The following is a 25,713-nucleotide window of genomic DNA, read 5'->3' as shown; positions in this document are numbered from 1 at the left end:
GTTGTACGCATGCTCACTTGAGGTCCTTACCAGTCAAATGTCCCTGGAAGGTCATATGCCATTTAAACCCCGCCCCCCTGCCATTCTGCCTCTTAATATGCATGCCTGAGCCCACTTGTCCAACTCCTGAGATCTTATCGGGAAGCTGCTGCTCACGAGTTTCAGGTGTTCTCTATCTATTAGGAGACTGCCTTTCCCTGGCACCGGCTGTGGCCAATTATTATTTTAGAAAGAGAGTCAGCAACCGCCTGACCATCACCTGATGGTCACCTGACATTCCAGGTGTGTGTGTGGGGGTGGTGCTGGGAGCACCCTTCTGCCCTCCTCATGCCTGACTAACTACCTACTGTAACAAATTCACTTCTGGGTTCTATTTGCCAGTACTTTATTTAGAATCTTTGCATCAATATTTGTAAGTGAAATTGGTTTCTGTTTTTCTTTGTCATACTTTGGTATTAAGTGTGTTCCGGCTTTTTAGAATGAATTAGGAGGAGCCTTCCATCTTTTTCTATGGTCTAGACCAGTTTGAGTACATAGCAAGTATCTGTTCTGTGATGATGCCTACTGCCCTATATTAATAAGGCTGTGGAGTATTACTGAGTTTTTAATCTTCACTATTATGATCTTAAAATATGACCTTGTTTTAAAAGGAGTCCTCTAAAATACTTTTCTTCCCCCTCTTCCAAGTTGCCAGGTTTTTGGTTATCTCATTGTTTTGCTTTTTATTTCACTTGTGTTTAGATAAAAAGTTTTTAAATTTCACATTTTTAGGCTGGAAACTTATTGCAACAGTAGGGAATATTTAGAGAGGAGAGGAACACACACACCATGCAAGACTTTTGTTGTGGCGTAGTTGGAGATCTGAGAAGGGGAAGGAAACTGGATTTATCAGAAAGAGGGAGGCCAGGGCTAAATGTCAAAGCCTGGCTGTAGCCCTGTCTCCTATAAGCTGAGTGACTTTACGTAAGCCTTCTCTGACTTCAGGCTGTTTTTCCATCATCCATGTATCACGTTGAGAACGGCCTGATGTAATTGCTGTGAGGATCAGAAGAAATAATATTCAAGGACTTCTGAACCCTTAAGGCATTATTTTGATGCAAAGGGTACTGTTACAGGCTTATTCTTTTCCAGTGATTCGTTATAACAGAATACTTCTTCAGTGAAAGGAGATTTTTATTTGTAAATGTTTAGATAGTTGTTGATTTTTGTAAGATAGTTTTTTTTTTGCTTAAATCAGGGCCTCTAATGGTCATGAGATTAAAAACAGGTTTTAAATTTTACCCCTTGTTTTTTTCACCAGGCAAAGAGACTGTTTTGTAGCAAACTAGTCTTCTAGCTCAAAGAAAAGAAAAGAGAAATATTTTTTTTTTCTGCCATGCACTTTCAATACCAGTTAATTGAACTATATGTTCTGAGCACCTGAAATGAAATTATTGACGAATTCATTCTGTCTAACTGTGTAATCTCCTAGTCTTATTGTGAAAACTTGCTGCATCCTCTTGTGCCCCTTGTGTCTTCCTTCACTGGTCACCCTAAGGGCCTAGGGAGAGTTTTCCCCTTGGCCCTCTAAAGCTTCACTGAAAAATCAACTTGCAAAAGGCAGATTAATAGGAGAAAAGGTGGATTTATTTAACGTGTACATGGGAACTTTCAGAATGAAGATCCAACCCCTCAGTAAGGTACAGAAGCTTATATACCACCTTAAGGTTATAAAAATAATGCAGGCTCAGAGAGTGGCCAAAAACAGATTATTTTATTTTATTTTTATTTTTTATTATACTATTATACTTTAAGTTTTAGGGTACATGTGCACATTGTGCAGGTTAGTTACATATGTATACATGTGCCATGCTGGTGCACTGCACCCACTAACTCCTCATCTAGCATTAGGTATATCTCCCAGTGCTATCCCTCCCCCCTCCCCCCACCCCACAACAGTCCCCAGAGTGTGATATTCCCCTTCCTGTGTCCAGGTGATCTCATTGTTCAATTCCCACCTATGAGTGAGAATATGCGGTGTTTGGTTTTTTTGTTCTTGTGATAGTTTACTGAGAATGATGTTTTCCAATTTCATCCATGTCCCTACAAAGGACATGAACTCATCATTTTTTATGGCTGCATAGTATTCCATGGTGTATATGTGCCACATTTTCTTAATCCAGTCTATCATTGATGGACATTTGGGTTGGTTCCAAGTCTTTGCTATTGTGAATAATGCCGCAATAAACATATGTGTGCATGTGACTTTATAGGAGCATGATTTATAGTCCTTTGGGTATATACCCAGTAATGGGATGGCTGGGTCAAATGGTATTTCCAGTTCTAGATCCCTGAGGAATTGCCACACCGACTTCCACAATGGTTGAACTAGTTGACAGTCCCACCAACAGTGTAAAAGTGTTCCTATTTCTCCACATCCTCTCCAGCACCTGTTGTTTCCTGACTTTTTAATGATTGCCATTCTAACTGGTGTGAGATGGTATCTCATTGTGGTTTTGATTTGCATTTCTCTGATGGCCAGTGATGATGAGCATTTTTTCATGTGTCTTTTGGCTGCATAAATGTCTTCTTTTGAGAAGTGTCTGTTCATGTCCTTTGCCCACTTTTTGATGGGGTTGTTTGTTTTTTTCTTGTAAATTTGTTTGAGTTCATTGTAGATTCTGGATATTAGCCCTTTGTCAGATGAGTAGATTGCGAAAATTTTCTCCCATTTTGTGGGTTGCCTGTTCACTCTGATGGTAGTTTCTTTTGCTGTGCAGAAGCTCTTTAGTTTAATTAGATCCCATTTGTCAATTTTGTCTTTTGTTGTCATTGCTTTTGGTGTTTTAGACGTGAAGTCCTTGCCCATGCCTATGTCCTGAATGGTAATGCCTAGGTTTTCTTCTAGGGTTTTTATGGTTTTAGGTCTAATGTTTAAGTCTTTAATCCATCTTGAATTGATTTTTGTATAAGGTGTAAGGAAGGGATCCAGTTTCAGCTTTCTACATATGGCTAGCCAGTTTTCCCAGCACCATTTATTAAATAGGGAATCCTTTCCCCATTGCTTGTTTTTCTCAGGTTTGTCAAAGATCAGATAGTTGTAGATACGCGGCGTTATTTCTGAGGGCTCTGTTCTGTTCCATTGGTCTATATCTCTGTTTTGGTACCAGTACCATGCTGTTTTGGTGACTGTAGCCTTGTAGTATTGTTTGAAGTCAGGTAGTGTGATGCTTCCAGCTTTGTTCTTTTGGCTTAGGATTGACTTGGCGATGCGGGCTCTTTTTTGGTTCCATATGAACTTTTGAACTGAAGGAAATAGAGACACAAAAAACCCTTCAAAAAATTAATGAATCCAGGAGCTGGTTTTTTGAAAGGATCAACAAAATTGATAGACCACTAGCAAGACTAATAAAGAAAAAAAGAGAGAAGAATCTAATAGACGCAATAAAAAATGATAAAGGGGATATCACCACCGATCCCACAGAGATACAAACTACCATCAGAGAATACTACAAACACCTCTACGCAAATAAACTAGAAAATCTAGAAGAAATGGATAAATTCCTCGACACATACACTCTCCCAAGACTAAACCAAGAAGAAGTTGAATCTCTGAATAGACCAATAACAGGAGCTGAAATTGTGGCAATAATCAATAGCTTACCAACCAAAAAGAGTCCAGGACCAGATGGATTCACAGCTGAATTCTACCAGAAGTACAAGGAGGAACTGGTACCATTCCTTCTGAAACTATTCCAATCAATAGAAAAAGAGGGAATCCTCCCTAACTCATTTTATGAGGCCAGCATCATTCTGATACCAAAGCCAGGCAGAGACACAACAAAAAAAGAGAATTTTAGACCAATATCCTTGATGAACATTGATGCAAAAATCCTCAATAAAATACTGGCAAAACGAATCCAGCAGCACATCAAAAAGCTTATCCACCATGATCAAGTGGGCTTCATCCCTGGGATGCAAGGCTGGTTCAATATATGCAAATCAATAAATGTAATCCAGCATATAAACAGAGCCAGAGACAAAAACCACATGATTATCTCAATAGATGCAGGAAAAGCCTCTGACAAAATTCAACAACCCTTCATGCTAAAAACTCTCAATAAATTAGGTATTGATGGGACGTATTTCAAAATAATAAGAGCTATCTATGACAAACCCACAGCCAATATCATACTGAATGGGCAAAAACTGGAAGCATTCCCTTTGAAAACTGGCACAAGACAGGGATGCCCTCTCTCACCACTCCTATTCAACATAGTGTTGGAAGTTCTGGCCAGGGCAATCAGGCAGGAGAAGGAAATAAAGGGTATTCAATTAGTAAAAGAGGAAGTCACATTGTCCCTGTTTGCAGACGACATGATTGTATATCTAGAAAACCCCATTGTCTCAGCCCAAAATCTCCTTAAGCTGATAAGCAACTTCAGCAAAGTCTCAGGATACAAAATCAATGTACAAAAATCACAAGCATTCTTATACACCAACAACAGACAAACAGGGAGCCAAATCATGAGTGAACTCCCATTCACAATTGCTTCAAAGAGAATAAAATACCTAGGAATCCAACTTACAAGGGATGTGAAGGACCTCTTCAAGGAGAACTACAAACCACTGCTCAAGGAAATAAAAGAGAATACAAACAAATGGAAGAACATTCCATGCTCATGGGTAGGAAGAATCAATATCGTGAAAATGGCCATACTGCCCAAAGTAATTTACAGATTCAATGCCATCCCCATCAAGCTACCAATGCCTTTCTTCACAGAATTGGAAAAAACTACTTTAAAGTTCATATGGAACCAAAAACAGATTTTAATGGCAAGACAGGTTATAGGGGAGAGAATAAAGGAGGCTTGACTAGCAAAAGTGGCCTTGTTATGTACATGAAGCCTCATAGCTAGAGGCCCTCAGAGAGAATAGATAGTAAACGTGTCTTTTCAGACTTGTAAAGGTGTCAGACTCAATCTCTCCCAGATCTGTGAAAGGCCTAGAAAGGGAAGGCCTGGCTGCATTAATGGAGATTCTCTACAGATGCAAATTTGCCCGACAAGAGACAGCTTTGCAAGGCCCCTTCTGTCTGCTGGCCCTGTGGCAGCCATTTCAAAATGTGTCAAGGAAATATACTTTGGGGTAAAATATTTTTATTTTCTTCAAGTGCAATTAACTGTAAAGACGTAAACTGTACCTTTTGCGGGTGGCGGCGAGCGCGGAGAGGACGCCATGAAGGTCTCGGGCACACTACGAGAGTACAAGGTGGTGGGTCGCTGCCTGCCCACCCCGGAATGCCACACACTGCCCCGCTACCACATGCAAATCTTTGCGCCTAATCATTTGTCGACAGGTCCCACTTCTGGTACTTCGTATCTCAGTTAAAGACAAAGAAGGCTTCAGGGGAGATTGTCTACTGTGGGCAGGTGTTTGAGAAGCCCCCACTGCGGGTGAAGAACTTCGACAGCTGGCTGCGCTAATGTTACTGGGGATCCTTGCTCCCAGAGCTCCCAAGATGGTGGCAAGCCTTGTCTTCTCTGACCTGGGGTTCTTGGCCTCACGGATTCCAAGGAATGCAATCTTGGGCCATGCGGTGAGTGTTATAGCTCTATTAGAAGTCGTGGGTCACGGAAGAGAACCTTGGAACCCAGTGACTAGTGTTGAGCTGGATTAGGACAAACCCGTGCAGGAACAATGGCAAGTCTTTAGCCCGATCAGGAGCGGCAATGGGCGCCTCCCTGGATGGGGAGCACAGCGGACACCCTGTCGGATCCGGAGGTATGGAAGTCAGCAGCGGGTCTGCGACGGTGGCAAAGGGCGGCAAACAGCAGCTAGTCCTGCCTCTCACTATGACTCCCGGAGCTGCACCTACAACATGTACCGGCAATACCGGTACCTGACCACCGCAGGCGCTGTCACCCAGTGTTACCGCGCCAGGGCCCACTCCATCCAGATCACTCCACCAGATGAAGGTGGAGGTGATCGCAGCCAGCAAGTGCCGCCGGCCAGCTGTCAAGCAGTTCCACGACTCCAAGATCAAGTTCCTGCTGCCCCACCGGGTCCTGCGCCGTCAGCACAAGCCACGCCTCACCACCAAGAGGCCCAACACCTTCTTCTAGGTGCAGGGCCCTTGCCTGGGTGGGCCCCAAATAAACTCAGGAACGCCCCGGTGAAAAACAAAAAGACATAAACTGTAAATGCTTAGACAATTGGTCATGCCTGTTGGCGGAGAACACAGCCCCGCCTCCATGATGTAAACCAAAAATAAAATCCTAAGTCCCCCCACCAACTGAATGGACCCTCTCTTGGCCAAGAAGACCTCAGAGAAACCTGAAAAACTGTGTTCTTGGCCATGATGGGAAGAGAGGTTAGACATACCTCGTTATACCCCCTCCCTTTTGGAGTTTAGGCACAACTGACTAGCACTAACATTGAAATAGAGATTATTAGACTGATAAAATAGACTTTGTTGCCACAAAGAGTGGCACATAAGATAGCAAATTCCAACCTGATTCTGGTGTAGCATCACATGACAGCAGACCCTGAAGGAAATAAAAATATTTTACCCCAAAAATATATTTCTTTGACATATTTTGAAATTACCCTGCAAAACTGTCTCTTGTGGGGGGAGTTTGCATCTGTAGAGATATCTCCATTAATGTGGCCAGGCCTTCCCTTTCTAGGTCTTTCTGGGATCTAGAGGAGATTAAATGAGTTTGTCACCTTTAAGATCTGAAAAGAGACATTTACCATCTATGTTCTCTGAAAGCTGCTACCTGGAGGCTTCATCTGCATAACAAGAACCTTGGTCTGGCTGGGCCTGTAGCTCACACCCGTAATCCCAGCACTTTAGGAGGCTGAGTGGGCTGTAGCTCACACCTGTAATCCCAGCACTTTGGGAGGCTGAGGTGGGCAGATCGCTTGAGCCCAGGAGATTGAGACCAGCCTGGGCAACATGGTGAAACCCCATCTCTACAAACAAACAAAAAACCCAGGCATAGTGGTGTGTGCCTGCAGCCCTAGCTACTCGAGAGGCTGAGGTGGGAGGATCATTGAGTCTGGGAGGTTGAGGCTGCAGTGAGTTGTGATTCTCCACTGCACTCCAGCCTGGGCAATAGAATGAGACCCTGTATCAAATAATAATAGTAAAGAGCCTTGGTGTCCACAGCCCCCCTTAACTTAACTCAGGCATTTCTTTTGTCTTTAAACAAAGCTTAATTCTTTCAACCAATTGCTAATCAGAAAATGTTGGAATCCACCTATGACCTGTAAGCCCCTGTTTCAAGGTATCCTACCTCTTTAGGATGAACCAATGTACACCTTCCATGTATTGATTTACGTTTTTGCCTGTAACTTCTGTCTCCCTAAAATGTATAAAACCAAACTAACCCAACCACCTCAAGCACACCGTTTCAGGACATCTTGAAACTGAACACTGGGCCATGGTCACTCATATTGGCTCAGGATAAACCTCTTGAGATATTTTACAGAGTTTTGTTTTTCTGTTAACATTTATCAATCATGTGGGTAGTGTTGACTTACGAATCTTTTGAGCAATGTGAGGTGCTGAGGCAATTGATTTTAGTCTTTTGTGTGTATTGCATGGTTAGGAACCAGACCAAGTGTTACGTGTTACCCCAGAGGCATCGACATGAACTGTTACTTTTGAGTCTATTTCTAGCAGCTTGGCTCCTCTGATGAGATACCATTTTACAATGCAAATGGAAAGAACAAAAAACACACCACCTGAAGACAAAAATTGTAAGGTCACCAAAACTCTATAAAAATGTCCCATTACTAAACTTATGAGTAAAAGGTTTAAGGGCTGGAAGCAGATCTTTTTTACTCTTGCTAGAGTTACGCAGGAAGTCATTATTTCCACAGGAAATAAACAAAGACATTTTCTTAAAAACGAATGATCATCTTGTTGAATTCCTGCCTTGTGGCATTTGATGCTGACCATCCATCCATGTCCCAGAGCACAGGAAGCTTATAGCATAAAATCATTAGTTAGAGAAGATATCATTAATTCTCAAACATGACCAAAAATTGAATCTTTTAAGAGACAAATTTAATAAACATTCTCTTTCTTTATGATCCATGGCCTTTTTCATGGATTGCCTACCCATTATGAGTTTCTCCTGGAGACTGGCCCTCCTCCCTCAGCTGACTGCAAGGGTACGGCTTTGCTCCTGGTGGGGACTGTGTCGCCATCCCTGCCCTGTACCCTGCCCAGTGGTGAGCACATGAGCACCCAGCCTAGGCTCCACCCTGCAACCCATCCTTGCAAGGTTTGAAATTGCCTCAAAGAGTAGTCTGTTTTGGTCTGGCTGCTCTCCCAGATTGGAGGGATGTGAGATTAGGAGCTATTGGCCAAGGCCTTTTTGGTCACACAGTCTGGGACTCAGAGAGAGCCCCTCAGAAGCTAGAGAGAAGTAGAAGTAGGAACTCAGCAGAGAAGAGGCTTCAGGGTCATGCCTGGCCATCTTTGACTATTGGAAGGTTAGTGTGTTTACCTGGGTATGGTGTTTTGGGGGGCATAACTGTGTTGGGAGCAGTTCACATAGCAGGTGTCACACTGGGGAGCAGGTGGCATATTAGATGATTGTTCAGGCACTTCCAATCCTGAGATCCCATGGTTCTCTAAAGGCATGTCAATGAAAAGAGTCAAACTCTGTGAAATATTTGAAGAGACTTATTCTGAGCCAAATATGAGTGACCAATGGCTCATGACACAGCCCCAGGAGATCCTGAGAACATGTGCCCAAGGTAGTTGGGCTACAGCTTGGTTTTATACATTATAGGGAGACATAAGACATCAATTATCTGGGGGCGGTGGCTCACACCTGTAATCCCAGCACTTTGGGAGGCCAAGGCAGGCGGATCACGAGGTCAGGAGATCAAGACCATCCTGGCTAACACGGCGAAACCCTGTCTCTACTGAAAACACAAAAAATTAGCTGGGGGTGGTGGCACGCACCTGTAGTCCCAGCTACTCGGGAGGCTGAGGCAGGAGAATTACTTAAACCCAGGAGGCGAAGGTTGCAGTGAGCTGAGATCACACCACTGCACTCCAGCCTGGGTGACAAGAGCAAGACTCTGTCTCAAAAAAAAAAAAAAAAAAAAAGAAAAAAGACATCAATCAATACATACAAGATGTACACTGGTTTAGTCCGAAAGGTTCTCTGAGGTTCGGGCACTGTGGACTGTCATTTTAGTGTGATTTGGAAAGCCTCTGGCTTCCAGGTCATAGGTGGATTAAAAGATTTTCTGACTGGCAATTGGTTGAAAGAGTTATTATCTAAAAACATGAAAATCAATAGAAGGGACTGTCTGGGTTAAGATTAAGTGATTGTTGAGACCAGGGTTTTATCATGCAGATGAAGCCTCCAGATAGTGGGCTTCAGAAATAATAGATTGTAAATGTTTCCTATCATTTCTGTCAGTCTTAAGGTCTCTGTTTTGATGTTAATGCTGGTCAGCTGGGCCTGAATTCCAAAAGGAGGAGGGTATAATGAGGCATGTTCAACCCCCCATGTCCCATCATGGCCTGAACTAGTTTTTCAGGTTAGCTTTGGAATGCCCTTGGCTGAGTGAAGGACCCTCAGTCAGATGGGGAGCTTAGAATTTTATTTTTGGTTTATAGGCACAAATTGAGTATCAGTCTTAGTACCTGGCATAATTTAAAAACTACATTTTACTCATTTTTTTCACTTACAGTTGACCAAGCAAATTCAGCTTTTTTATCTAATCATATTTTGTTTTTATAAAAGTAATACATATAAATAATTTTAAAGGTCAAATATTCCTTTAAGAGTAATAACAAAAGAATGGGTCTCTGCCCTTTCCCAATTTCCTAGAGTATATGACTCAAATTTTTAGCCCTTTTTCTGCTGTTTACCTCTGTATTTCTAAATACTATGTCTTTCAGTTTTATTGACTCTCTACTATAAAATATGAATGTCTTTATGTTCCATCTTGCCAGTGTAATTTCACATCACAACTTTTGGTTAAATCAGTGATTGTATTGTTATACAATTAGTATATTGTATTATTATACAATTAGTAATTGTATTATTATACAATAATACAATGTAGTGGTTGTATTATTATGCACATTGTATTTGTAGATAAGTACGTAGTGTGCCATGATTATGTTTCCTTAAGCATAGTTGAGTTGAAAACGGCCTTGTTTTTTCTTTGTTTAGTTTCTGTGTACCTATCATTGATTCTTGCCTAAACATAGTGTGCTTAAACACACCAGACAGCCTCTCAGTGTGTTGTGTTGTTTTCCTTGGAGAGGGTATTCCTGGAACTGTGGTGTTCCCTTCCCATTTGGGCAGTTCACCTCCAGACTGGCTGCAGGGTTTCTGTCCTCACTTCCCAGCTTCTTGGGAATTCACTTGGCTTCTCGTTTCCCACCCCTTTCTTGTAACCCCCTCCTTTATCTTGGCAGGTTCATGAGAGATAGTTTGGAATCTTGCATATCTGCAGACATCTTTATGCCCATCTGCCCTCCAAATTTGGAAGATGTTACCCATTGCCTCTAACATTGCTGTTGAGAGCCTAATGCCAGCCTGACCCCTGATCCTTTACACGGGGTCTGTTCATTCTCTCTGGAAGCTTTCACAGTCTTCTCTTTATCCCTGGTGTCTGACATTTCACAATGATATGCCTTTGTGGTCTCCTCGATCAGAGGGACTTAACACTTGCAGACACCTGTTCTTCAGTTCTGTGAAATCCTTGAATTATTTCTTTGAGAATTATCTTTTCTCCATGTTCTATCTTTATTTCTGGCCCTCTGTTGCATTTTCTGGACTTACCATTTGTTGTATGTTTTCCCCCTATTTTTGTGTCTCCTTGTTTGTTTGGGTTCTTCTGTCTATTTTGAGATTTTCTCAACTGTATTTCCCAATTCTTCTATTGAATGTCAGCAATCATAAGTTTAGTATCCAAGAGCTCTTCTTTATTCTCTGAATGTTCCCACCTCCTTTTAGAAAATAGCATTCTGTACTTTATTTCATGAATGCAGTATTATCCCTCTGTACTTTTCTTCTGATCTCTGCTTTGTCTCTGTTTCCTCCTAATTCCTCTTTTAGTGGAAAGGCGTTTTCATTATTGTGTTACTGCCCCTGGTGCTGCCTGTAGTTCAGTCTCACTTGATAGGAAGTCTTGTGTCTTCCACTGGATGAGAGAGGGGATGGGACTTTGAAGGATAGAGAGGGGACAAGGAGTGTCTTCTGCCCTTCTGCAGCCCTTGTGAGGTCCTAGGCTCTATCTCTTGGGGTTCTCCAAGGCCCAGGCACTGTGGGCTATCATTTTATGGTGATTCAGAAGGAGGGGAGAGCAGACGTAAGTTCATCTGTTTAATCCAGAAGTCTCCCAGGTCTCCAGGTCCCAGTATTACACTTTGACTTTAACCATTTGGTAATTAACTTTTCTCCTACTTAGTCTATCCACTTAGAAATATCTGCAGCCTTCAACTTTCCTTTTTCCCTCCCTCCTTTCCTTCCTTTCAAAAAGCTCTCTTCAGGGCAGATGTACCAATCACATTTCATTAGAGGTCCTTACTTCTCTGGTTCTTTTTTATTGTTGAGTCCTGTGAATTTGATAATTTTTCATAGATTATTGAACTTTAGATTGACCAACTTCTGAATTAATAAATATATCAAAGTTTAATATTTATTTTTTATTTCTAACTTCACCTACTTGAAAAAGAAAGCAACAACAATGTTTAAAATGTAAATAGGATAATTAGGTATAGAAACTTTCAGAGAACATCTGGGATAACAGGGACTGTGTGTTTTTACCACATGAGACATGATACAGCTTTTATACAATTAGGCCTTAATGCTTGCTCTTATATTTTCATGTTAGCACAAGTGAAAAGGAAAAGGTAGTGCCTCTTTTCTGTTATTAAACAAAAGGATCAGGGAACCTTGATTAACACAACAATCTATGTCCTCAAGGATAGTTTTAGAAAACCATTCAGATGGTTCACTATAGTTTCTAAAGTGCCCTAACTTGTGGAGGCATTTCTGTAGGGGGCTATAATATTATAAAACAGGTACTTGGGTTTGCTTTTAGATGCTCTAACCTTAAAATGGAGACAATTTGGAAGTCTAAGGATATATCAGACTTTTTAAAAACTATTTGACTTCTCAAGCTTTTGCCAAATGTTTGATCACAGTCAATTTATTATTGAATTATCTGCTACATATGTATGGTGTGAATAATCTGTGTTTGAAAATGAGAAAAATTGTACTGTGTCAAATATGAATACTACATAGGAGTGAGAGCTAAGCATTAATGTAAATTAATTACTTGTGCCAAAGACTTCTCCCCACTAGGAGGACAGCCTGTGTTAGCACAAGCATAAACCATCAGAGTAGACAGAGCCACTATTTTTCTGATTGTGATGATGTTGGAATTTCTCACTCACACATAGTCACTACAGTGAAATGAAAAAAGCATGGGTCCTGGAGTCAGACAGCTAAGATCCTGGCTTCAGATCTCACTAGCTAGGGGAAGTTACTTTCCAGACCTTAATTTCTTAATCTATAAAATGGGTGGTTAAAGTCCCTACTTTAAAGGGTTTGTTAGGCTTTTTTGGGCTTTTCATTTATAAAACACATAGCACAGTGGTGAGGTCATAATAGATGGCTGCTGTTTTTTAGGTTGCTGATTTCAGAATTATCATTTTGCATAGAAGAGGCAACTTTGACAAGGACATTTTAAGGCATCTGTTCTGACTAACCCCAACTTCCGTCTCCAGAACCTCACTCCATGTGGCTTGTATAGACAGCTCACTAACTTTGTGACCTTGGCCAGGATACGTAACCTCTCTGATCCTCAGTTTCCTTATCTGTCAAATGGGAATAAATGTAGTTTCTGCCTCATAGGGCTGTTGTGAGCATTAAATGAGTAAATATATGAAAAGCACTTAGAATAGGGCCTGGCACAAGGTAAGCATTGTGGTAAAGTGTGAACTGAAAAAACAGAGACTACTTCCTTAGAGATGGGCCATTGGGAAATCACTTCTCAACATTCCTCCCTCACTCCCTATGTGTGCCTCTGGTGTGCAGGTTGGCGGGCCCCTGCCAAAGTCAAAGAGGTCTGTCCAATTGTAAGTGATACTGGCTCTTTTTTCTGCCCATAATGAGCAACAGGCACCTTCTATGTTAAGATTATGCCTTGCCCAAACAGGAAGGCCACGTCACCTTCGCGTCTTCCTGTGTGCTATTGTGTGTGAACACACCCAAGGTCGACTGACAGTATAGGGGATGTTAGAACATTTAAGATGAGGGGTAATTTGTCATCAGGCTATTCCCTCCTGCTCTGAGCTTACCACAAGTACAGTATTATGGTCCAGGATCCAAGGAAGCATTACGAGTTTTAGATCTGTGCTCAGATTGTTCCGTTTGATTTGCAAATGACTTTTATGCAATGACATTTTGATTTAGCACTTAAAATATAACTGTCAGCTGTTATTAACAATTATCTTAATAAAATGAAATGGAAGGTAATAGATGGAGTACGTCTTGCTTCATTTTCTGTCCATACCACTTAGGACAGTCCCTAGCATATGGTAGATGCTCAGTAAATGTTTGAGTAAGTAATTTATTAATTATTTTCATATTCATTAATAAAAAGGGAGAGGTGGTACATCGTTTTTGTGCATCTGCCTAAGTTTTATCCACTACAATACCTTTGATATTATTCTAGCTTTTCTTAACAGTTACAATAATACTGTATATTCTCAACATCATATCATCTCAATATGCTGATCAGTTTTAATTTGAGGGATAATGAAAGATTTCTCTATTTGTAAACCAGTAGATAAATAACAGGGCTTGTCTCTAGGGAGAATACTGTAAGATGGTAGAGGGGTGCAGAGCAGGAATGGATGGAAGATCTTTTCTGTATATTCTTTGTCTTTATTTTTTAAAACTATGTATACACATTACTTTCTCAAATAAAAGAAATTTTACCCATGTTAAAAGAAAAAAAAACTCTTGTATCTGCCCACTGTGGAGATCTGCCTGCATTGAATAGTACAGGGAAATTACTTATTGATCAGCAAATTGCTTATTGATTGGCAAGGTTTGCTATGTTTTCTTTCTTCTTTCAAAATACATGCTATGGTCATGCATGAATTCAGGGATAGTCTTCATTTTCTTTGAGCAGTTAATCTTAGGCTATCTCATTATTTTAATGTTTATTAGTGGTATAGCTTGCTCATACTAAGTTCCACAAAGTGATCTAACTCAAGATTTCTTGGGAAGATGGTGAAGTAAGGGAAAAAACCGATAAAAACTACAAAGAAAAAGGAAAGTAAGGAGAAAACTCCATAAACCAAGAAAAGGAAAAGGAGAAAACAGGGAGCTGGCAGGGAAGTGGTGTCCATTGCATTCTACAGGTGTTGAGAAGTTTTTATCTGATATAACGTGAAGGACAGACCAACTTCAGGAAGACACTAAGAACCAGCCAATGTCTTCCCTTCCTGAGACAATTGGTGGGATGACATGAGAAATGAATTTAACAAATGCTAGTAGACCACTACAGACCCCGCTAATTGGAGATCAAAAGCAGGCCTAGAAGAGGTAGAGACTCTTTCTACCTTAGGATTCAGTAACATTCACAGAATGGGTACATGGATATCACCAAAATAAACTGAAAACTTGGGGGCAACCTTCAGGTCTACCAACAATTATTTTTTGGAATTTTCTTCTGTTCCCCTTTGGTTTTTATTTAGACATAATTAAATACATGATAATTTTAGGGGGAAAGTAGATAAGCTAACAGAAAAAAATACTGTAAAACCCAGAAAAAAATACTGTAAAACTAGTTAACATTATAAAATGACAATAATGAGCAAACAGTGTATCAAAATATATGATTCTGAAGTAAATCACATAGAATAAATATGAGATAATGGCCATGGACATTTTTGAAGAAAATAAAGCCACAATAACTGAAAAATTATGATATTGGCACCAGAATAAATAGACAGATAAATAGAACAGATCATAAAGTCCATGAACTGTCAAAAATATAGATACATACAAATTTGTAGGCCAGGTGTGGTGGTTCACACCTGTAATCCCAGCACTTTGGGAGGCTGAAGTGGGCAGATCACTCGAGGTCAGGAGTTCGAGACCAGCCTGGCCAACATGGTGAAACCCCATCTCTACTAAAAAATAAAAAAAACTTTGCCAGGTGTGGTAGCACACGCCTGTAATCCCAGCTGCTCCGGAGGCTGATGCAGGAGACTGTCCTGAACCCAGGAGGCAGAGGTTGCAGTGAGCCAAGATTGCGCCATTGCACTCCAGCCTAGGCAACACAGCAAGACTTCATCTCAAAAACAAAACAAAACAAAAACAAAGAACCCCCCCCACAAATTTGTGATAGGCATTTTTTGCCAGTAGAAAAATGATTGATTAGGTATTAAATGTTGCTGGGACAAATGGCAAGCCATTTGGGGAGAGTGGATAAAGCCTCCCCTTTTTTAAAGTACACACTGAAATGAAATTCAGTCAAGTTAAATATATGAATATAACAAATTAAAACCATAAAAGGACTGGAAAGAATTATAGGTGAATATTTATCTGATCTTTGGGTGGGGAGACCTTGACTATAAGAATGACACCAAAGAGAGAAACTCTAAGAAAAAAAATTCACAGGTTCTTCAGGCTAATATTGTGTGTAAGGTTCAAGACCGAGAAGGAGCTATATGTCCAACATTAGATAATTGAATAAATGTTGACCCATCCTTATAATGGTATATCTTGCCACTATAAACATAAAACTGTATGTAAGTATTTATCCTTGGAAAGACAGCCGTGACATAGTGCTAAGTGAAAAGCTTATAAAGGCATGTATATAGATGTTTGCTTTTGTATAAATGGCCTGGGCAGATATAATCCAATGTTAACACCAGTAGTTTTCTCTGGCTATTAAGATTTGGGTAATTTATTTATTTTGGCTTTTCTGTGTTTCTTTCTTTTCTCCTACTATAGTGATTATATATTTAAATAATCATGTCTAGTTAAAAACCAAAGGACAAAAAAAATTCTACAAAATAATTAGTGATAATAAAATCAGAGAGAAAACTGAGCTTCAAACTCCCCTCTTGACTAGATTAGATAGATAGATTTCTTAGAAAGATTTTGGGGACCATCTGTTTTGTTGCATGATAACAGCATTTCTTTATGTGGCAACTTGAATCTGTAATGACCATAAATGCAAATTTCTTTAAACATAAAAATCAAATACATGTATTCATTCTAAAATACCACTAAAGGTCATATTTTTAAATGATGATTTATTATAGTTGATATTTGACTTATTTATACATTCATTCTTTTTAAACAGTGTTTGTTTTAATTTTTCTGAATTAAACATCAAAGAGCTGTTTTAAAATACAAATTTATTGTGGACAACCAAAGTTAATGAATATGTCTCTTAATGAGAGCTTTGGCTAAGCCAGTTTAAAACATTTACAAGTCAAAAATGTAATCAAGGAGAGATTGTTTTAGTTTATTGTCCACCAAGAAGCTTAGCTGCCAGCAAGAAAAACTCTCATTTTCTGGGGAAATGTTGCTCCTCCTGCTTTGAGCTCTGCAATGTTTTATCGACTTGGAAAAACAACATATTAGTTTTGATAATCAATCCTGATAAAGTCCTCTGAGCCCATCAGTTTTCTCTTGTGAGCTGACAATCTTCTAATGTGAAAAAGGAAGAAATTGGGGTTGGGGGGGCGGGGAAGTACTGAAACTTGCAGCAAGTGGTATGACCACGTGTAATCAGTCTTATATAGCACTTTATATCCTAGGTGGAAATCAAATAATCATCATTTTGCCTTTGCTTGAAATTGCTTTATACCAAAACCAAAAAGTCCTCTGTTATACCACTTTTTCTCAGTTGCCCACAATATAAAAATGCTCTTTGAACCATTCCAAAACTATACACATGCTGGCTGGGAGGAATGAATGACTGTGTGTGTTTGCTCTGAACCCTCCTCAGCCCAGCTGTGTTGTCACTTGGGCTGCACTCTCACTGTCATCACCAGGCCTCTGTCACTGACTCCAGAACTCTCCATCTTCAGAGGTTGTAATTTTCTTTGTATAGCCTTCCCCACAACCCCACCCAATAATTGCCATTTGTTTAAGAATACCTCAGGATCATTCATTCATTTATTCAATATTGAAGTGCTGCTGAACATCCTATGACGTCCAGGGCAGCTCCCCACAACAAAGAATTTTCCAGTCCAAAATGTCAGCAGTGCTGAGGTTGAGAAACGCTGAGGTTGAGAAACCTTCAGTTAAATCAACTATTTTCTTCAGCATGTCTAGGAACAGTATTGGGCATAAAGTGGTAGAAGAGCGAATGGGATTTCTTTCCTACCATTCTGGTAAATTGGCACATGAGAAAAGTCAACAGATAACAAATAATGACAGTGGCATGTGGGAGAGGCGCGTGTGGCACTGAGAGCACAGGGGTGGTCATGCTCTCTCTGACTGTGCCTGTGGGGCTCAGAGCATTCCAGACCAGCTTTATCATGGTAGGCAAGAGGAGCAAGTAGAGTGACGTGGCAGGAGCCTAGCAGTGAGGAAGAACGTGGCTTATGACATCCAGGAGGAGAGCGTAGACAGCGCTGGGCATGGAATCAGGCCAGCAAAGTGGACAGTGTCTCGTCATGAGAGATCCAATACTGGGCACTGATCACGTTTAAAAGAGACCAGAGAGACATAATCAAATGCTGTGCATGAATTTTGACTAGATTCTGTCTAGTAGGAAAACAGCTATAAAAAAAAAAAAGACATTTTGGACCAAAAATCTTCCAGAGAGGATTTCACAACACACTGATTTGCCAAGATTAGTTTTGTGAATGATTTCTCTCCACTTATTACTTTGAAATTTTCAAATATACAGAAATGCTAAAAAAGTTCAGTGAATAGTTGTATGCCTTTAACCCAAATTCTGTAATTGTCATTCATATTTATCATTTTGCTTGTATTTGCTTTATTTTTATGTATATACATGCACATACAGACCATACAGATAAAAACACAACTTTTTAAAAAATGAACTTCTTGAAAGTAAGGTGCAGACATCAAGGCAATTTACCTAAATATTTCAGCATACATCTCCTAAGAATAAGGATAGTCTCCTATTTAATCCCATTGCCATTATCACATTATGAAAATTAACAAGAATTTCATAATTTCCTCTAAAATCTGGTCTATATTTACATTTCCCCAATTGTCTTCCAAAATTTTTTTTATAGCAATTTTTCCTCCTACGTCAAATAGGAAGAGCCAGTCAAAATTCATTGCATTTGGTTGTTATGCCTCTTTGGTCTCTCTCTCTGTCTTTTTTTTGGCTAGTCAAGTGCAGTAGTGAGAAGGGTGGGGAAAGAGTGGAACAAGGAATTCGATCTGTAACTGACCATGAACAATCAACTGAGATAACTCACTGTGATAACTTCAGACCCTCTTTTTTGGTGTCTTTTAAACTTGAACAGTCCTATCACCCTTTCCCCCTACCCACCATATCAGTGACTTTTTTTCATTTTAAAAATTTTAAGGGTTTTTAAAAAAATTTACATACAGGAAAAATCATACTTTTTGGTGTAAAGACCTGTGTGTTTTTGTATTAATTCATGTAATAATAATCAAAATTAAGAAATAGAACAGTTTCATCCTCCTTTCCAAATTTCCCTCCATTGTCAAACTCTCTCCCTACCCTTAACCACTAATCTGTTCTCTCTCCCTACAAGTTTTGCCTTTCTCAGAGTATCATATAAATGGAATCATATAGTACATAGGCTCTTAAGTCTGTTTGTTTTTCACTTGGCATAATGCATTTGAGATTCATCCATGTTATTGCATTTATCAATAGTTTGTTCCTTTTTTGTTGCAGAGTAGTGTACTATCGTGTGGATATACCACAGCTTGTTTTTCCATTCTGTAGAAGAGGAATATTTTGATTTTTTTCCAGCCTTTGTGATTTTGAATAGAGCTGCCATAAACATTTGACCTTTTTTTCATCCATTTATTTGTGATCATCACTGATAAAGTAGCCATGACATTGATTTTTGAAGAGGCAAGGTCAGCTTTCCTGTAGATTGTTCCACAGTGTGGATTTGATTGTTTCCTATGATGTTTTGTTTCACTTTTCTTAAAAAGAAATTTTTTTTAGAGATGGGGTCTCACTGTGTCACTCAGGCTGGAGTGCAGTGGCACTATCATGGCTTACTGCAGCCTCAAACTCCTGGGCTCAAGTGATCCTCCTGCCTCAGCCTCTTGAGTAGCATGTCCAGCTTGCTTTGTTTTCTTTTTCTTTCTTTTTTAAATACTTGCTCCTCTGTCACTGTATTATATTGGAAATTGTGTCTAGAAGCTTGGGATTTCATCATAATATGGGAGTACCTATGGGAGCGTATCATTTGTAGGAATGTCTTCAAGAAAACTGGTTACATCTGGAATTTAACACCCTTGATGTTCACCCAGACGCCCTGAACACTCCTCCTCTGCGGCAGAGGGACATGATGAGGTTTTGGATCAAGAATAGAAAATCTAGACTTGCAAGGAATATTCCATTTCCTAAGCATTGAATTTTAAAACTTTGTCTCTTCCTAAATAAGAGACATTTTATGGCAAGCAAGTAAGGAAAAAATAAATCTTTTATTTATACTTGATTTTTTTCCTAATGTTTCTGTTTTAACTGGATATACTTTTTCTGTTAGTTAAAACTGGGGTTGAGTGTTTGATGTTTTTATAAATAGGTTTCCAACTGGGGGAAAGTGTTTTCTAAATATTTTCTGGGTCACCACAGCAGTGTTATGTAAGAGAAGAAATCATTATAGCATCCTTCTAAAAATACTTTAATGGAAAATTATTCTACAACCAGACTATATCTGTTTAATGATGTAACATTAAACAGTCTTGATTTACAATGTAATTTATAAATTTATAAACTTAATTTTTTTAGAGCAGTCTTAGTTTTATAGAAAAATTATGCAGAACGTAGAATTACCATATATTGGCCAAGAGCGATGGTGCACACCTGTAATCCCAGCACTTTGGGAATCAGAGGCAGGTGGATCATTTGAGTTCAGGAGCTTGAGATTAGCCTAGCAACATGGTAAAAACCACTCTCTATAAAAATCACAAAATTAGCTGTGTGTGTGGTGACATGCGGCTGTACTCTCAGCTACTCAGGAAGCTGAGGTGAGAGGATTGCTTGAGCCCAGGAGGTTGAGGCTACAATATGCCAAGATTGCATTACTGCACTCCAGCCTGGATGACAAAGTGAAACTCTGCCTCAAAATAAATAAATAAATAAATAAATAAATAAATAAATAAATAAATAAAATAATTACCAGGCCGAGGCAGGCAGATCATGAGGTCAGGAGATCGAGACCACGGTGAAACCCTGTCTCTACTAAAAATACAAAAAATTAGCCAGGCGCGCCTGTAGTCCCAGCTACTCGGGAGGCTGAGGCAGGAGAATAGCATGAACCCCGGAGGCGGAGCTTGCAGTGAGCCAAGAGCGCGCCACTGCACTCCAGCCTGGGCGACAGAACGAGACTCCGTCTCAAAAAGAAAAAACAAAAACAAAAGAATTACCATATATCTCCCATACTCCCCATAGCCCAAACAGGTTCCTCTGATCTTTTCACTGTCTCTATAGTTTTGCTTTTTCCAGAATGTTGGAATCATTCAGTAGGTAGCCTTTTCAGACCTGCTCCTTTTACTTAGCAGTATCCATTTAAGATTTCTCTATGTCTTTTCATGGTTTGATAGGTCATTTCTTCTTACCACTGAGTAATATGTCATTATATAACTATGCAACAGTTTGTTTATCAATTTATTTACTGAAAGACATTCTAATTGCTTCCAATTTGGGCAATTATGAATAAAACTGTTATAAAGTAGAATGTAGTTTTTAAAATACAACTCCAATTGTTGACACTTCTCTGAAGTTCAGCAACATCTGCATTTGTTAAGCTTTACATTGACTATTTACCCACAGTATGTCCAAGAATGTTTCCTGACAGCACTAGCCATCACAAAAGCAGATGATCAAATTCCTTGCCTCGTGGAGCTTCCTGTCTATCTAAGAAAGAGCTGGATTATATTTAAAATATATGTTTGTGGGTGTGTGGAATTAATATATATACAGACATATGTGAACCTCTACAAAAACTTTTAAAGACTCTAGTCATTAGAAGAAGATTAAACACTGAGTATAGAAGTATGTTTAAGGATAATGGGAGACTGAAGGCCATGGACTTCCTTAGTGGGGGTGTTCTGGAGAAGAAACATTTGACTGTGATACCTGTGCAATGACCACCATGCATCTCTTATTTAGGGTAGCTTCATTTATAAAGGTAAAAGCACTGGTTCTTGGCACTTCCAGAAGCCTTCAGAATTTTCACTCCTAACAGTGCAATTAATGAAACAACTGAACAGGACCTGGAATATTATAAAAGAGAATAGTGAAAGATTCTTGACAGGTCATGTGCCTTCAAGTCCTGTTAATTTGATGAATCAGTAGGAGATGAAATCAATATAAACCTGAAGGAATTGTCCGCGGGGTAAATCACTAAAAGCAGCTGATTAGGCCGGGCACGGTGGCTCACACCTGTAATCCCAGCAGTTTGGGAGGCCAAGGTGGGTGGATCACGAGGTCAGGAGTTCGAGACCAGCCTGGCCAACATGGTGAAACCCCATGTCTACTAAAGATACAAAAAAAAAATTAGCCAGGCATGGTTGTGTGCACCTGTAATTCCAGCTAGTCTGGAGGCTGAGGCAGGAGAATCGCTTGAACCTGGGAGGTGGAGGTTGCAGTGAGCCGAGATCGTGCCATTGCACTGTAGCCTGGGTGACGGACAAGACTCCATCTCAAAAAAAAAAAAAAAAAGCAGCTAATTGATGTAGGATTGAAAATCCAGCCAGGCGTGGTGGCTCACACCTGTAATCCCAGTACTTTGGGAGGCTGAGGTGGGCGGATCACGAGGTCAGGAGATTGAGACCATCCTGGCTAACACAGTGAAACCCTGTCTCTACTAAAAGTACAAAAACTTAGCCAGCCTTGGTGGCATGCAGCTGTAGCCCCAGCTACTCGGGAGGCTGAGGCAGGAGAATCACTTGAACCCAGGAGGCGGAGGTTGCAGTGAGCCGAGATTGCACTCCAGCCTGGGCAACAGAGCGAGACTCTGTCTCAAAAAAAAAAAAAAAGAAAAGGAAAGAAAACCCACTGAGATGTTTAGGGAAGAGATTTGAGTTACCACCACCACAGTCTGACCTGCTGAGATTGTTTAGTTTGAAGCCTGGATGCATTCATGAAAACAGGTGAAACATTGGGTGCTGTGGGGACTTTGTAAAGCTTGATTTACATTTAAAGTTTATGTGAGCTCCAGAAATCCCGAAAATTCACTGTTTTTTTGTACAGTCCTAGAAAGCCATGTGCACACATACCAGGCACATGGTGACAGTTCTTCCACTGGTGCAGCCTTTGCTCTGTCACTCTTTGACTCCTTCACTGGAAGCTTCCATTCTTCCAGGGCTCTTTCTGTTACAGGAAAGTGTTTTGGGTCAGAGATAATCCTTTCAGCATTTCCCAAGGGCCCATGTGTCAATACTGTGCTGCACACTGGGGATGCCATGGTGACTGAAATAGTTGTGGAAATTATGAAACCAACTTGTAGAGTAGACCACTTTGTGAAATCCTTAAGTATTACCCACCTACCAGCATTGTGCCCACAGCAATTTTTTAAACACATAAGAAATCACTGCTAAAAATTATTAGACATTATGGCCAAAGCAGGAAAGTAATTTTGCTATGAAAGGAAAATAGCTTGTGGATTGAAAGGATTTATAATTAAAGCTTAAAATATGACCTAGATACTCACATTATACAACCCCAGGCACCACAAAAGAGTACTTATGCTCAATGCTAAGAACTCCATCACTGTGATGAAAGCTAAATAAAGTGTCAGTGTGTTTCCATGTAGTTTCATAGCTATAAATTGACTGGAAAACTCCAAATTCGTTTGTATTTTCTTTTAATTGTCTTTACAATCTGGTTTGTGAATCTCTCTGTCTGACATTGTATTTATTACTGTTGCAGTTAAAATTAGAAGAGTTAAGGAAGGATCACTGCATTATACCTTATGCACTATTCTTCATCAGCTTTCTTGAAGTATAATTTACATACAATAAAGAGGACCCATTTTAAATGTTCAGCTTGATAGGTCTTAACAATTGTATACATCCAAAATCACCACCACAAGAAGATTTAGAACATTTCTATCACTCTGGAAAGTTTCCTCCTCCCCTCTGCAATCAGTCCCTTCTACTCCCCAGCACAGGCTGTCACTGAAGTGCTTTCTTGTCACTACAGATGACAATGGCCTGTTACAGAAATTCATATAGATGGAATAACATAGTAAGTATTCTTTATATCTGGCTTTTTATTTAGCATAATGCTTTTGAGATTCATCCATGTCATTGCATGTAGCTTGTTGCTTTATATTGCTAAATATTTATTCCATTGTATGAATATACCATAGATTTCTTATCCATTCACCCATTAATGAACATTTGGGTTGTTTCCATATTTTTACCGTTATGAATGAGGCAGCAGTGAACATTCTTGTACCCATTTCTCATGTGCATATGTCTTTATTTCTCTTGGGTAAATACTTTAGTGGAATGACTGAGTCTTATTATAAGTATATATTTAACTTTATAAGAAATTTTCTAACTGTTTTATAGAGTGGTTTTAACATTTTACATAAACTTCAACCAGCAATGATTGAGAGTTCCAGTTGTTCTAAATCCTTGCAAATATTTGCCATTGTCAGTTTTTAGTTTTTTTAGCCATTCTGATAGATGCATTGATATTTCATTGTGATTTTAGTTTGCATTTCCCTGGCAACTAATGATGTTGAACATCTCTTCATGTGTTTATTAGCATACTATTTGTGAACATTCTGTTAAAGTTTTATGCTCATTTTTGTTGCACCATCTTTTCATTATTGAGTTTCATGTGTTCTTTACATATTCAATACACAAGTTAATTGTCAAATATAATACATATATTGCAGATATTTTCCCCAGTGTATGATGTGCTTTTTCATTTACTTAACATAATGTGTTGAAGACAAATTTTTAATTTTTGGTAAAGTACAGTTTCTCATTGTGCGTTTGTGATTATTGCTTTTTTATGTCTTGTCAGAAAAATCTTTGGTTACCCTAAGGTCCTGAAGATTTTCTTCTATGAGTTTTACAGTTTTAACTTTTACATTTATACCTATGATCCATTTCAAGTTAATTTTTGTTTATAGTATGAGAGAGAGGTTAAGGTTCATTGTTTTCCTATATGAATATCCAGTTGTTACTCTAGTCGTTTGTTTAAAAGACCCTTTTTTCTCATTGATTACTTTCGCACCTTGTCTACATTCATCTTGCCATATATGTGTGTCTCAATTTCAGGACTCTATTATATTCCATTTATATATCTATATTCTTATGTGTTAATTACTGTTTTTTTTTTGTTGTTGTTGTTGTTGTTTTGAGATGGAGTCTTGCTCTGTCACCAGGCTGGAGTGCAGTGCAGTAATCTCGGCTCACTGTCACCTCTGCCTCCCGGGTTCAAGCGATTCCCCTGCCTCAGCCTCCCGAGTAGCTGGAACTACCGGCACGCACCACCACGCCTGGCTAATTTTTTGTATTTTAGTAGAGACAGGGTTTCACCATGTTGGCCGGGATGGTCTCGATCTCCTGACCTCATGATCCACCCTCCTCAGCCTCCCAAGGGTGCTGGGATTTCAGGCATGAGCTACCATGCCCAGCCCAATTACTGTTGTTTTAACTCTTCATATCAGATAGTGTTAGTCCTGTAACTTTGTTCTTTTTTCAAGTTGTTTTGCCGTTCTGGATTCTCTGCATTCCCAGAGGAATTTTAAAATCAATTTGCTGATTCCTACAAAACTTTTTGAGATTGCATTTCATTAGATTGATTTGGAGAAGATAAACTGACATTTTAACAATATTGAATGTTCTAATTCATGAACTTTGTATATCTTTCCATTTATTTAGGTCCTCTTTAATTTTTCACAACAATATTTTATAGATTTATTTGACAGAATTTGTACATATTGTATTCATCCCTAAATATCCATTTCCAATTTTAATTGCTGATACAGTCATGTGCTGCATAACAACATTACAATCAGTAATGAACCATATATATGACAGTGGTCTCATAAGATTATTTATTTATTTATTTTTGAGATGAAGTCTCGCCCTGTTGTCCAGGCTGGAGTGCAGTGGTGTGATCTCAGCTCACTGTAACCTCTGCCTACCAGGTTAAATTGATTCTCTTGCCTCAGCCTCCAAGCAGCTGAGATTACAGGTGCCTGCCACCATACCTGGCTAATTTTTGTATTTTTAGTAGAGACAGGGTTTCACAATACCACATTTTTACTGTACCTTTTCTATGTTTATATATATTTAGATACACAAATATTTACCATTGTGTTACAGCTGGGGACAGTATTTAGTATAGTAACATGCTGTACATTTTTGTAGCCTAGGAGCAATGGGCTATACCATGTGGCCTAGGTGTGGTAGACTGTCTAGGTTTGTGTAAATACTGTCTATGATGTTTACACTATGACAAAATCATCTAATGACACATTTCCCAGAATATATA

The 25,713-nt window shown here is 39.4% G+C and overlaps 1 protein-coding gene and 1 pseudogene across 29 annotated transcripts in view; both read left to right on the top strand.

Annotated features, from left to right (window-relative positions):
* The window catches only part of ANO10 (anoctamin 10), a 325,787-nt gene that overhangs the window by 200,903 nt on the left and 99,171 nt on the right, over window positions 1-25,713 (top strand). The window lies entirely within an intron of this gene.
* On the top strand, window positions 5,150-6,168 carry LOC737648 (large ribosomal subunit protein eL20-like; annotated as a pseudogene).

This window comes from Pan troglodytes, chromosome 2 (assembly GCF_028858775.2).
Source record: "Pan troglodytes isolate AG18354 chromosome 2, NHGRI_mPanTro3-v2.0_pri, whole genome shotgun sequence".
Classification (NCBI taxonomy): Eukaryota; Metazoa; Chordata; class Mammalia; order Primates; family Hominidae; genus Pan; species Pan troglodytes.
Note: the sequence above shows the minus strand (reverse complement) of the source record. Positions and strands in the feature narration are given on the sequence as shown.